This window comes from Ambystoma mexicanum, chromosome 8 (assembly GCF_040938575.1).
Source record: "Ambystoma mexicanum isolate Mex_15411 chromosome 8, UKY_AmexF1_1, whole genome shotgun sequence".
Lineage (NCBI taxonomy): Eukaryota > Metazoa > Chordata > Amphibia > Caudata > Ambystomatidae > Ambystoma > Ambystoma mexicanum.
In genome coordinates, this window is record NC_090929.1 from 295,921,528 (window position 1) to 295,936,418 (window position 14,891).

Below are 14,891 nucleotides of genomic sequence, written 5' to 3' on the forward strand. Positions count from 1 at the left end.
TTGATGACCTTGCGTTCCTTGAAGACGAAAGGTCTGTACCTCTCAGCAGCCACCTTGCACGATCGACTAAACCGCGGTCAAGACCTGAGGCCTTTGCAATAAGTGAGGGGAAAACTGCCTTACCAGTCACAAAAGAGAATAGCAGCCTTGCGGTGGATAGAGACTGACAACGAACAGCAGGAGGAGCGGCGCAGTGTCACGAGGTGAATATCGAGAAACAGGTTAGAAAGCAGGCATGCAGAAAAACGAGAACCGTGGAATCCGTGACAAAAAATCAAGCAAAGGGAACAGGACTGGGAACGAGCAGGAGCGAGGAATGGAGGAAACAGGGAAGCATAAACCCTACCTATGGAAAGGGATGCAATGCTCGAGTGACTCATAGAGTAGAGTTATGACATGCACTGCACCATGCTGGAGGAAGACTAGAGTGCTGACTGACATCAGTGAGAACAGTGTTCTAGTAAACCAGGAAGGGAATTTCCAACGCCACCAAAGCGAACGGTTTCCATGCATGACACTCAGCAAGAGAAAGTAAAATCTGTTCTAAATGCACCAACACCAAAGACCAAGCGAGGCATCAGAGCATTTTAAGGTCTAATTGGATAGTATCGTAGGTTTATCCCTAATTTTTCAGAAAAAACAACCCTGATTGACCGACAAGCTAAAAAATGCTGAACATCAAAAGATTTGTTGCACTGATGAGGATGAAGTCACTTATAATAGTTTGAAACAACCGTATGTCAAAATACCATATTGAAAGTGGCAGACTTCGCAAAAGAATGTGTACTTTAGACTGACGCCTCTCTGACTGGACTGTGAGCCGTATTGTCCCAAATACACGACGGCTTAGAACATTCAAAATTATTTGCCAGTTGCAAGTTATTTCCCAGAGAGAGAAACTACTCACTGTTAGAGTTAGAAGCGTTAGCCATCAACTGGGCCATCCTTTACCTCAAATATTACCTCTTTGGAAGAAAATGTGTTCTAGTTACAGACCATTCCCCCCTTGTCTGGATAAGTCAGCGAAAGGAATCCAACCCATGTGCTATACAATGGTTTCTGTACTTACGACCATACTGTTTCACAGTACAGAATCGGGAAGATAAAGATCAGAACAATGTCGATTTCCTTTACCGATTTGCCATCTGAAACAGATTTGTCCACATCGCATAGGGGAAGGGTATGTGAAAAACCAGAGGGTGTTTCACAACCTAGTCCACGGGGATCCTGTGCTCAGGTGGCCAGAGAAGGGCCATCGCTTTTGGATCCTGGCCCTGGGGGTGGACAAGCGAGGGAGGATCACCTGGGTAGGGGGGTCCTCAGGGAGTGGGAGAGGGTCACCCGATGGTGAGACATGTTATTCCCCTTTTCCACAATCCTTTTAAAGCCTATCCCTGCTAATTTTATGGGAAACTACAGCTTCCATAATTCCTCCGAACGTTACATTGACAACACTACTGAGCCGAGGAAGATGACGAATGCAGTCCGACAAATCACTCCTACTGACTTGCAATGGCTCTGTCCCTGTAATAAGGCCACGCAGAGTCAGGCACGTAATCCTAACCGTACACCTGCCACTTGTTAACATGTCCGTTCAGTCGAATAAAAGGTGGCGAGCACATGCACACAGAGAGCAAGGATGGGTACGAGACGGAACTGCTCTTTCGGGGCTGATGCCAACCAAGCGATGGAAGTCGGGAGGCCAAGAGGCTAATCTGCAGTTACAAAGATCGAGAGAGTGCCAGGTGAGAATCCCACACTTTCGGGAAGCCGTAAGCGTTTGAAGACTGAATCCGAGTGAACGGAAGAAGGACACCTTCATGGTACTTGAAAGCGGCCTGTGACCCTCCCGGGTGAACGACAGAGTTGGGGAGGAGCAGAGAAGGCGTTGTAAACTGCCTTGACTGCTGCATGAAGAGGCGTTGATGAAAGAAGACTGGTTAGCACAACCAGTGAGTTATCAGAGGCAACAAATTCTGGTTTGTGTTAAAAGTGAAAAGTAACTCTAACTTAAAAGTTGAAGGTTGCGTATGTGCTGAGAAAATGCGTAATGAAAAGGACAATTGCTGAATTGTAAAAGGAATGGATACAAAGTAACAGAGTGGTCCTGTGAGTTGAAATTGTGCATTCAAAAGTCTCTGTGAAATGTTCTGAGTTGAACAGGAACGCAAGGCAAGAAAGTAACTGCGATCCTGAAAGCAAATATGTGAGCTCTGAATTTGCCAAGAGGGCAACATTTATGAACTATGAAAGAGGCCAAGAAGGCAAACTGAAGAGAATAAGAAACTACAAGTACCAAGAGACATTGGTGTTGTAAGAGGAGGAAGATTGTGGATTGTAGGTCCAAAGAGGAACTGTATATTTGTAACAAGGCGGATAAAGCCTAACAAAGTGATTGAACTACCAGAAGCTTGAAGCCCAATCCTGAACTGTTAAATTCAACCAGTAAGCCAAAGTGTGCAAGACTGAAAGAACTGTGCCATCCACCAATACGTTTTAGGAAACTCTCTAGACCCTGTGGTGCTGAACGTGGGCAAGGGAATTGTTATTTAAGCCATTGTGACATTTCTTTTGAGACACTATTTTGCATTTGTATTCCCTTAACACATTTGTCATTATGAGAAGGAGGGCAAGGTTCGTTTTTTTAGTATAGGCCTTTATATTTTGACTAGACTGACTTGGACTGTTTTGTTATTTATTTAATGGTCAAGATTACTCCCATTTTAGAGTTAGGTCCAGTTAGGAATTCTACCAACCCAACCAAAATACCAAATAAAGGTTTTTGAAACTTGTATCCATCGTGTCTGTGCCTACTATTGATACTATGCCTTTCTTACAATTCATAGGACAGTTAATCTCGCATGAAGGAACAAAAGTGACACCTGAAAGAGCAGAAGCCATTATGAGAACCATACAGCCAAAAACGGTGATTTTAGGTCTATGCAATTATTGCAAGGCCTGGGTCTTTGACTACAGTACATATATTCGGCCACTTTTAAAAGCGCTTAAAGATGCACAGGTGGCTAAAACTAAATTAGTGTGAATGGAAGACATGACTGAAGGATTTAATGAATTAAAAAATGTGATAAGTACAGCTTCTGTATTAGGAATTCCAAATTACAGTGAAGGATTTTACTTATTTTCCCATTCAAGTATTTAAATTATTTAAAATATGTCAAAGAGCTTGAGACTTATGAAACGCCCTCCCCGTTTTTTTCTATAGTTACAGTGACAACCAGTGTAACACAGTATAATGGACTACATTGTCTATATGCTGCATGTTGAATAGTCATAGAGATCAAACAGGTTAGTTTTAACCTCATGTCTTACACAATTATATGTTTTTTTCAGATTACGCATGGAATTTAAATCTATTAAACAGACCATCCATGTAAGAACTGGCTACCGCCACACAACACCACAGGTAAACCTACCCTTTGGTTGGTATGGGGTCTTTTTCTAGAACCCATATATTGATTATAACACTAATAGCTATTTATTATTGTTTTTATTGGCATGCCATGATGTAGTGATAGCGAGGTGTGTCCACGGATCAATTATTGGAAAACAGACTAAACGTGATCTTCGAAGAATTATCAAACTGAGAGCGTAAGCTTTATTAGGGACTTACACTTCTACACTCCTGATGAATGTTCACCACCAATAGGAACAAGAACAGGAACATGTCCAGTTCAAGACTACGCCAAAGAGCATAGGTTATGTTGCGTTAATACCTACACCAGGAAAAGTCATTAGTTTCCCAAGGAATTTGTAATGATGATACACCACTCTAGACAGTAAAAAACTCTATATCGAAGAGTTACTCCACCTAGAATAGTCTTAGTCACTGCATTAGAACACCACCTCTTTAGGACATAACAGAGCAGTTGTGTTAAATGTTTTCCTATTATTAGTTTTTCATTAATACCTTGACATATGTGCAATAGCTGTCATCATTTTGATAAACTGTATGCATTCAATGTTACATTGTCTTTTAACATAGCTAAATAAAGTTATATTTTGCAATATTTGGTTACATTTTTCATTATACCACATCATAGGCTGTGAACAATCTACCTCTATGCTTAATGTTTGGGATTTTCGATGTACCAGGCATGAAAGATGTAACCATACTCCTGATGGATCATTATTGCACCTGTGGAACAAGAGCATATATAAAGTTACCACCAGACTGGGGAGGACTTTGTTCATTAGTACTGGTAAGCATAGCAGTCTTGGTAGTACCACAGAGCGACCTACAGATAGTAGACTTCCCGAAGATGAATGCACGCCCGAGGAATAGAAGATCGCTTCACAGAAACCGACAAAAAAGAGAGAATTACTTCTCAACAAAATCAACAGAGGCATATTATGAAATCCCAGATGAACACAAATCGTTCAGCCAGACAGCAGTGATATTTACATCCATATTTGTGCCAGGACTCCAGGCTGGAGTAAACGCCATGTGGCTCCAGATCACTTGATGGGAACTGCTACAGCCGATCAATACAACAATAAAAAGGATTCAACACAATCAGAGAAGAATTAAGGGCCATAAGGATTGTGGCCCTTCAGAACAGGTATGCCCTGGACTTCATTACAGCAATAGAATGAGGCGTATGTGCCAAGGTCAGACCTTCTTGCTGTATGGACACACCTGCCCATGAATGATGAAGAAAATTGAACCTTAACTGAAACGATAACTACATTGACTAACACATGAAAATGGTGGAGGAAGTAGAAAAAATTGAAAATGATGACTGGTTTACATCTTTGTTCTCATGGATTCCAAATTGGCTAGCAAATGCTTTCAAGATGCTTGGAGCAATACTAGTGTTCGTATTGCTAGGATTCTGGGCCTCATTACACGGATGGCAGAGAACCATGGCGCTTTTAGCGCCATGGTTCATGCCGGTAAAATACCGGCACCGCCTTGGCGGAAAGGGGAATTACCGCCCCATTCCAAGGTTGGCGGGGCGGTAATTCCCCCTTCCACCATTGCCCTTCCCCATTCCCATTTTCGCCCCATAGGGCTCAATGGGAATGGGGAAGGCGCTAATTACGGTACCGCAAATTGCGGTACCGTAATTAGCTCCCTGGGTCCCTTTGCGGGTTGGTTTTTAACGCCTGCAAAAAGCAGGCGTTAAATCCCCCAACGCGCAAAGGGACCTCGTAGTAAGGCGGTAAGGATTTACCGGTACCGGTATTTTACCAGTACCGGTAAATCCTTACCGCCATCCGTGTAATGAGGCCCTCTGTCTCATAAGGATCATCATGGGACAATGCAAAAAGACAGTCAAGAAAGCTATTGGAATGACGATAATGATTGACATTGACACAGGAACAATTGGGCAAACTGAAGCCAGTACCCGAGAGTACATAAAGAAAAGTACTCTTGCATCTCCAGGATCGGAAGAAGTATGTGGGAGGATGGATATTCTGTTCGCCAACAGGGGATTGCTGTTACATGACTTGGAGCTTGTGGCAAAGACAAAATATGGGCCCCAAAGAAAAGGAAATATGATGAAATGATAGAAGTAGATAAAGCAGGAATTGCAGAAGAGGAGGCAAAGAGTTTGATCGAGAACTTGACAAGAGGGGAGAATATAGAGGAGCAGGTGGACACCTTCTCTCTGGTCTCCACCCTCTTAGTACTGTCCTATTGGAATGACAGATGAAGAGTCACAACTGGGAACTCATGTATGAATCCATGCAATATTCCTGTACCATGTAGAGTATATGAGAGACGATATGCACTCAGGCAACCATTTAGAGTGTACCCACAATCTGACATAATGGAGGAAAGTTACCAATGATGCTCTTTGCCGAGCTGTCAAAATGCAGCCATGAAAAGAATGGATGTACGTTAAAACAAAGTCTGACGACAGCGAAAGAATATCATAAAGAAAATGTAAGAACCTATGCTGAAACAACATGAAAAGACTTAAGAATGATGACGTAACTGAAACACTAAGAGGAACATGTACCCCATGATACAGTAATCATGAACATAAAGAACAATGAAGTGACTCACTGGTCAATAACTGTAAATATGCCAAAACACAAGGTAGAAAGAAAATATAGAAGCTTGCTTATGAGAGGTATTTATTCAAAGTTTAGGACGACTATTAGAAGAAGATGGACGGCGGCTTATGCCAATCAACCCAGCTATCTCAAAATACGAGCACAAGATCTTTAAGGGAAAAGATGATGAAGAAGTTGTTTTTCCCTTGCAAAATAGAAGAGTACATTGGCCTAGGACCAAGGATGCTATTTCGAGAGATGAAGGCAATATACAAATGCAGTCCAATGAGCAGACCATGTGTGAAAGACATATTTCTCAAGACTAGGAGGAACAAGAACATTTACGGATGCCAAGCATTGGATAATTAAAAGTGCACACAGCTTGTATGGGATAGAGTGAGAAAGTCTCTAAAGGACAAAAGGAGAAACTGCACCCAGTATAATTGAATACACTGTCAAAATAAACAAATGTGTGGTCTTGTAACATGTGACGAAGAGCTCACAAACAAGGGCTATTTATTAGGCCTGAAGCTAAGATAATAATGTAAAACAAGAGGGGGTCTGGGAATCTCCCTACAGCACAAACACAGCCCAATGACCTGTTCTTGGGTGAATAACCCCTGGGAGAGACTCCACCAAGTCTTTAGCTCACTGTCCCTTTCACAGAGAGGAAATTTCCCTGCATATCAGTCTTTGTCCTGCCCAGGGGCAAGATAAAGGTGTGCCTACACTCTTTTGAATGTTCCGATACAGTGCAAACTTGCAAGGTCAGCCTTCAAACAGAGTACACTGGCACAAGGCCTACTGATGAGCCAGGGAAGACTAATAGGGAAAACAAGGGGAGAGCTGACATATCTCCAAGCACCTGGGTTTTGTTTCTATGTACGTGCTGCTAGCGAGCCGAATGTCTAAGGATGGATTTGGATTGTCAACCAATCAGAAAAGCCTGCCATGCACGTTTACATACAGTGTTGCAAAGCATTATTCTGCTGCCATATTCTCTGCTGTAGTCAGTGTTGTTCATATTTAGAAATTGCTCAGGGCATGTCCTACAGGCAAGGGACCACCAACTGGAGATTCATATTCATGCATTCTATATGTAGACATATTCCCCTAATCCAATTCCACCCCTATATAGGTTTTTGTAATATACCTCGGGAGGATAGCTCAGCAGCAACGTGCTCACCTTGGAAGTAAGACGACACGGATCAACACAGGTTCGATCCCCAGGTCCGCGCTTAGAAACCTCTGGGTATTAAGCGCGTTATAAATAACGTATCATATCATATGCCACGTAGAATGACCTCATAAATGACGTATCTAGCACTATATAAACTAAGTATAATCAAAAAGACAGTGGGCCTCATTACAAGGTTGCCAGTCCTGTAATAACTATACCGATAAGGGAATACCGGCATCGTTTACCGGACTGGTGCATTACGAAACGCGATGCCAGTGCTACTGGCATCTGCAGGGACCCGTTGTGGGCAGGGACCCTTCCCGTAATGGGCGCGGGCATGCAGCAGCCATGCCAGTAACACCAGCTTGCCGTAAGGAAGTGCACATTACGAGGTTCACGGACATGCACTTACTGGCATCCAGATGCTGGTAAGAACGGGTACCATGATGCTGTTAACACCGGCAACGCAGGGCATCCATTAATAGCAATCTGCTGTGTTCAAACCTGCCACAGGTGCACACAATCAGCACAGGTGGAGGCAATGGAGTCTGGCACAGCACAAAAGGAGCACAGCCGCACACCACACCCCTTCCAAACCCAAAATGCTACCATTAGAAGTTGCAATACTGGGACTGGAGGACATGCCTGCACTGCTACTACTCCAGCAGGCATTGAACCAGGGAATGCAGTGGAGGCGCAGGAGGAAAAGGAGGGTGAGACAGGGCCAGCATATACCACCAGGACAGGCAGTTGTACCCCACAGGCAGCCACCAATCCCTCGCCTAAGGGTCAGTCCATTTGACCTAACCCCTGCACAGATCCCCACTCTGCACCGCCTGGACAGGGACACCATATGCACAATAGTGGACCACATCCATGACGACCTGGTAAGCCTCATCAACATCTGGACAGGCATCTCCCCCTTGCTGAAAGTAGTGTCTGCGCTGCACTTCCTTGCCACAGGCACCTACCAGCACACAGTGGGGCAGCTACATGGCATCTCACAACCATGTTTCTCCCGTGTGCTCAACCAGGTGGACTGTGGATGAGGTGAATGTATCCAAAATCGCATTCTATGGGCTGGCAGGCATACTAAACGTAATCGGTGCCATCGACTGCACCCATGTGGAGCTGGTAGTCCGGCATGGCGAGGAGGTATTGTACCGCAACAGGAAGCTGTCCAGATGGTGTGCGATGCAAGACAATTACGCATTGCTGTGCAAGATTCCCTGGATCCACACATGATGCCATAGTGCTGTGCAACTCCACGCTTCCCCGCTACATGGCACGATGCGCTGCACAACGTACCTGGCTGCTGGGTAAATCCAACAACAGGTCAATGAGGGGTGTTGCCTGGGGGCGGGGAAACACAAGCATAGGCAACCTGTCTGCTGGCTGCGGTATGAGGGGTTTTGCCTGGGGGGGGACACAAGCATAGGCAACCTGTCTGCTGGCTGGGGTATGAGGGGTGTTGCCTGGGCAGGAGAACACGGCGGCCTGGGTGGCAAAACTGTGACCCCAATCACCTCGACAGAATGTCCGACACAGCCAATGGATGCAGATGTGGCATGCCTACACAGCTGTGCATCAATGTAAACAACATACACAGCACCCACCCCAGCACATGCACCTTGAACACCATCAGACATGAACCACAGGTACCATGATGCACCACCCTTCAGGCACAATGCATGAAATACATGAGCACAGCAAAGTCCATCACTGGACATGCAGCCATGCCTGGGGCAAATCCAACTGCCACACATGGAAATCCCTGTCACTGCACCCACCCCACAGGTACACCGCAGACCAGTATACCAGGCCAGGCACCTCAAAGGACACTTACAATTGCAATGGTGCAAGCAAGGAAACTAATGCAATCACTGATCAGTTACCACCACTAACATATGAGCGAGTGGCGCAGGATACATCCACAGTACCTCTGCTCCACCATTCCAGTACACACCCAGCCCTGTCACAGAAATGTTTGCCGTCACTGGCGGGCCATACCACCATTGCCATTGGGTCTTGGTCACATGGGGGAAGGCAGTGATGGACAAGTACATGGTGACATCAAGTAGTTGGAAACACGATTAGCAAACCACTGTGTATCATGAAGCACATCAGGCATATATGTCATGATGCACTCCACATGTGTAGTACACATTTTGAATGCAACACACCCATCAGATGTCAGCATATCATGATCATTATCAACTCATTTGTGTGAGTGCTGTACCTGATGGAAAGGTCCCTAAAACTTGAACGGCACACATAACCCACAAGCATGGACCATCCCTAAGTACACTTACCTGGCTCTTACTATAAGGAAATGTCAAGTGCAGTCATGATAAATCTGTGGCATGTGACCATTAACACTGTACAGGCATTGCACACAAGGAATGACAACAATGTTCTCAAATACGCTTTCCATCGCTCCCGTGCAGGTGATGCCCGGTATCCCCTGAAGCTGTGACTGCTGACCCCCATCAGGCAACCAGTCAACAGGCACGAAGAAGACTACAACCGTGCACATGCACGCACTCGTGCCATGATTGAGCAGACCTTTGGCCTGTTGAAGGCCTGTTTCGCTGCCCCAGCAAGTCGGGTGGGGCACTCAGATACAGGCCTCAGAAGGTGGGCAAGATATTGTTGGCATGTGCCATGCTGCACAACATGTGCATCCGGCGCAACATACCCCTCCCTACCTCTTGACACGGACCACATTCCACCAGAAGATGAGGAGGAGGATGATGGAGAAGATGCATATGGACCACAGCACAATGTGAATGAAGGACGTGTAGTAGGCCAAACTTTGATTGCACATTACTTCTGATGGACTGGGTTACACAAGGCACTTGGAAATACATTGACACACACAGAAAAAGCAATGTCCAGTCATGTGTTTTTCTTATGCACACCAGGTGTATTAAATGTATCAAAACTATGTACAGTGAACAGGAACCAACTTGGACCTCCACCCCTCAATATGCCACAAACTACCCCCACCCCTCTACATCCCCACACACCCATGCCCCTCACCGCCCAAAACCCCCACACACCCACGCCCCCCAGCCCCCACCCCCCAACACCCCCACACACCCATGCCGGAGAAGAATCCATAGAAAGAAATTACAGTAAGTAATATCTCCTTCAATGGATTGCCTTTTTCCTGCAGATTCCTCATCAGATAGATTCCCAAAGCAGTAGTAGAGTTGGAGGCGGGATGAAAGCTTTCACAGTAGGAAGGTCTGCAACAACGCCCTTCCAAAGTGTGCATGAGCTCCACAGGCGACATCCAGGCTTTAATATCTGGTGAATGTGTGAATAGAAGACCAGGTTGCATCCCAGCAAATGCCTATAACTTGTACTCCCCTTTGCAGTGCCGTAGAAGTGGAAACCCTCTGGTGGAATGGGCCCTAATGCCCTGAGGCAACTACTTGCCCGCGTTGTGATAGCACTCCGAGATACACAATGTGATCCCCCGTGAAATTGTTTGCTTAGAAACTGTCAGATCTTTTCTAGCTATGGAGAAATCTACAAGCAATTGGTTTACTTTTCTGAACTCAGCCGTCCTTGCTACATAAAAACTCAGTGCCCCCTTAGGGTCCAGCCTGTGAAAGTGCTCCTCCTCCTTGGAGGGGTGCGGTGGAGGCTGAGCTTGGAGCCCTTTAGGAATGTGCATATGTAATGGATGGGATCACACAGAATAATTCTGAGTCCAAATAACCGAACCAACTCAGAAAGATGACAAAGTACTGTTTCATTAAAAATTATCTAAAACCAGGAGTTTACAACGAACATCAACGGACGTCCGCTCAGTTTCTATGAGCGATCTTTACACAAATCATAGCTTCTATGTAAAAAATACATCAGAAGTGATGTCATACTACGGTGCAATAATGAACAACCTATCAAGGGTTGGGATTAGCTTAAGGGGAACATCTAAGTATACTTTCTAGAGGAACTAGGATTGTGATTGGCTCCCCACTATCAGGTGGACAACATATGCCTACATATAAAACATGTCATCTTCAGAAACATTAGAAACACAGGTCTGGAACATTCAGTTCACTTAGTAGCACGCAAGCCCAGTCCCATGTGCAAGGAGATGGTGCATTAGACTACCTCCCCACCCAATTAGTCCAGCATCTCTCATCGCCCAAGCCTTCAACCATGAAGAATGTCTTTGAACTTGGCATTGCAAAGTATCCTTGTCTTTCAGAATTCACGAGAGTGAAAGCACTCACTATTGTGTTCTGGGACTCCAAGTTCAAACTCTATTTTCATCCTTGGCTAACATGATAGGAGACGACGATTTGGTCCATTTTGCAGGTTTGAAATGCTTTAAATGAATTAAACTTGGCACTCTTGATGTTCTTTCTTTGCACCTTAACAAAGGTTCACTCATTTCCAGAATAGTTAGCTGACCTTGGCTGCTTCAGTCTTGACTCCAGGCCAGACAGCCTCGTCTTGCTGCGCCACGATTCTACTTATTATTGCTGTGACACAGCTTTCCCTTCCTTCTTCATGGGTCCTGGCTTACTAAATTTATGACACCGATGTCCAGCTTCTATATAATGGTGGCTACACCTGCATTCTATTCACTATGTACAGCCAGCTTCTATGATGTTGTCATGATGCCTACCCCCGGGCATCAGGACCAAGGCCCTCAGCTCCGGGAGCAGACATCCAGACATTTGTTTAAACCTCAGCAGCCCTGGCTAGGGGCTGTCTGGGTTCAGTCCTGGCCCCTTAGGCGCCAGGCTCATCATAGAAATCAGTCCTGGCGCCATGGGCGCCAGGCTCATAGACTTTACTTACCTGATGCAGACCATGCTGCAAAAGAGTCCAAGCCTACATACAGGGACTATTTTTTACTCAGGCGTGGCTCTAGGGAACTTCTTACCTGGAACTACTTTAGAGGCTATTTAAACCACACCCGAACAGCAGCACATGCTTTGCGTTATTCTGCATCCAGCAGCGTGACGCTCACCGTGCCTGCAGCCAGCATCCAGTCTTCTGCCACGCCCGTGTGCCTGCAGCCAGCATCCAGTCTTCTGCCACGCCCGCCTCGAATCCGGAGCTCCTAGAATAAAGAAGAAGAAAAGGACAAGGTTAGAAAACAAACTTATTTCAAATTCCTCACCTAATTCCCGAACCATTTCATCTCCGGACCTTTAAAGTACATCAGTCCTGCACGCGTCGCTTCGCCAGCTCCAGCACGACGCCATACTCACCAGTTCTCACCGCATCTTTCGATCCGGCACTGTCTCCATCATTTCTTCGCCGTAATCCGGCACCTAGGGGACACAAGAAAAAACAAGGTGAGCCAAGGGAATCAACAATTACAACTTCTTACCACCATAGACTTACCACCGGCGGTATTATTCCATAACTCTCCACATTTTCATATGCCGAAAAACAACACGTTAACGCATGCAATAGTTACCGGACAGCATTGGGTAACACAGACTCTTACCTGAACGCCAGCAGCAGCTACGAGACCTTATTCTCACGAACTCAGCTGCAACTTAAGGAAGGAAGGGGACAAGAGTGAACATCGGGCACATTGAGCTCTTTGAACTTGATACTTACCAATCCCGCCAGGGACTTCAGAGTAAATACTTACCGGAACTCTCCCAATGCCTTCAAACCAGTGAAGTAACTGGTATCTACGCGCCCCTGCAAGACACGCAGGATGGAGAGCTCATCTTTTACGAACATAAGGTTAGGTTACTAAGGGGATATCGGAGGAGATTAGTGGGGTAGAGCGAGAACAGTTGGGAGGCCATCACTAAAACCCACAGGTGGTTAATCCCTGTCTCCACTTGCAGGAAAATACTTCTTCGGGTCCAGCAGACAAGACTAGGCGGGCCAGTCCAGACAGTCATCTCTGCACTACGCATCACGCTGAAGGAGACCGCAGCTTTCCGGGTCCGATCGACACCCCTGTGGGGTCCAGGTGAGCGTAACAGATGTCTTAATCTACCTTGCGTTTCAGCATCTGTACATCTATTGAACGGTTGATTTTCTGGGGCACCTTGTGTACGTGTATTCTTCTTCTCCCTGTTTAAAAGTTCACTTGATTCTTTACTTCATCACTAGTTTATTTAGGATCTATATATCATCTTCAGGCAGTACCTCGGGACGTCGCGCATACTCCTTGTGACTTTACTAACTTCTTTTCTTTACTCTTTCTCATATTCCTTCAGAGAGATCCTCCATTAGGTTGTCATCTCTTTGGGGATACATTCGGTAGGGTTGTCTCAACGGGTATCTTCTTTCGAACACACGCTGTAGTATTGGCACAACTGCTGGTGTCAAACAAGGCATGGTCTCAGGTCTCCAACATATGGGAGGAAGGGGGGCAGGATTTCCTGCTGAGGCATGCAGCTGCTCCTCTACATTCCCCCCTCTGGTCGAGTCCTCAACCACGTCCTCACTTGTTTCTACATCCTGATATTTTCTCTTGAAGAAGTGTTTCTTGGGTGTCCATAACTTCATCACCCCCTCAGGGTGCCTGCTAATTTGACATGTTCATCTACACACCAGGTCATGTAGTTACACTGTCCATTCGGGATACAATAGACCCATCGTCCCACATACTTCTTATGATTTTTTGGATACAAAAATGTTGTTCCCTCAGGTGCCATAATGCTAGCCTTTATGAATTTTCTGCTGATGTCATTAGTCATCAGTCATCATCAGTTGTTTGGTACATTTTTACCATCAATCATGATCTTCATTCCTACACCTTTTTTGCTGTTTTCTTGCATTGGGCAATCACCATCCTGACTATACAGAATCCAAACATTACTAGCTCCAGTATTACTCCAAGAACCTTGAATAAATTTACCAACCACTGAGGGATCCATGAGAACAAGGCGGTAAACCAACTGTCATCTTCAATGTCATCTGTCTCATCTTCCATCATGGTATACAGGTCTGTCAACATTGTTATGACCTCTGTCAAGGTCCCATTCTGGCCATCGTGAGAAGGTATACATGTGCAATATGATGACCTGATTTTGGTGCAAACTCCTCCTTTCATTGCTGTGATCATTCCAAGGACATACCTATTCTGGAGGGTCATCAATCGTATGGACCTCAGTTCTTTTTAATGGCAGTGAATCCCTTTATGGTAGCATTGATCATCTGCAGAAGCTCCCATCTGGTGATTTGCAACCATTTGGCATTTGCCACTGTTTGAATTCCAGGCATAAATATAGCTGTCATTATCATAGCAGTCTTGCTGAACAACTTGTGCTCATCAGGAATGTTACATTCGCTGTTATTGATTTGGTTGGGAAATAATGTTCTCTTTTCATCTGTATGATTTGAAGCAATCTTCTTTTTCTCAAATGGTCATCCACCTATGGAAATTCACCAATGTTGAAGTCACTTTGAGGAATCACTAATGCTGGAACATGAATGAGCACCAAAGAACAAACTATACCCCAATCCTTGGGCAACTTCATGTAGGCTCTAGATCTGCAAGCCCAATGTCAATCCATAAGGACAGCTGTCCCTTCTCCCATACTAGGAACATCAATTGTGGTTTTGCATTCTTTGTTATATCCCACATGGTTCTTTCCATGTCTCCGGAAGCATAATATTGCATTAACCAACGTAATTACAACTACTGGGCCTGATTCGCCTTCTACCAATGTCAGTAACTTGGAGT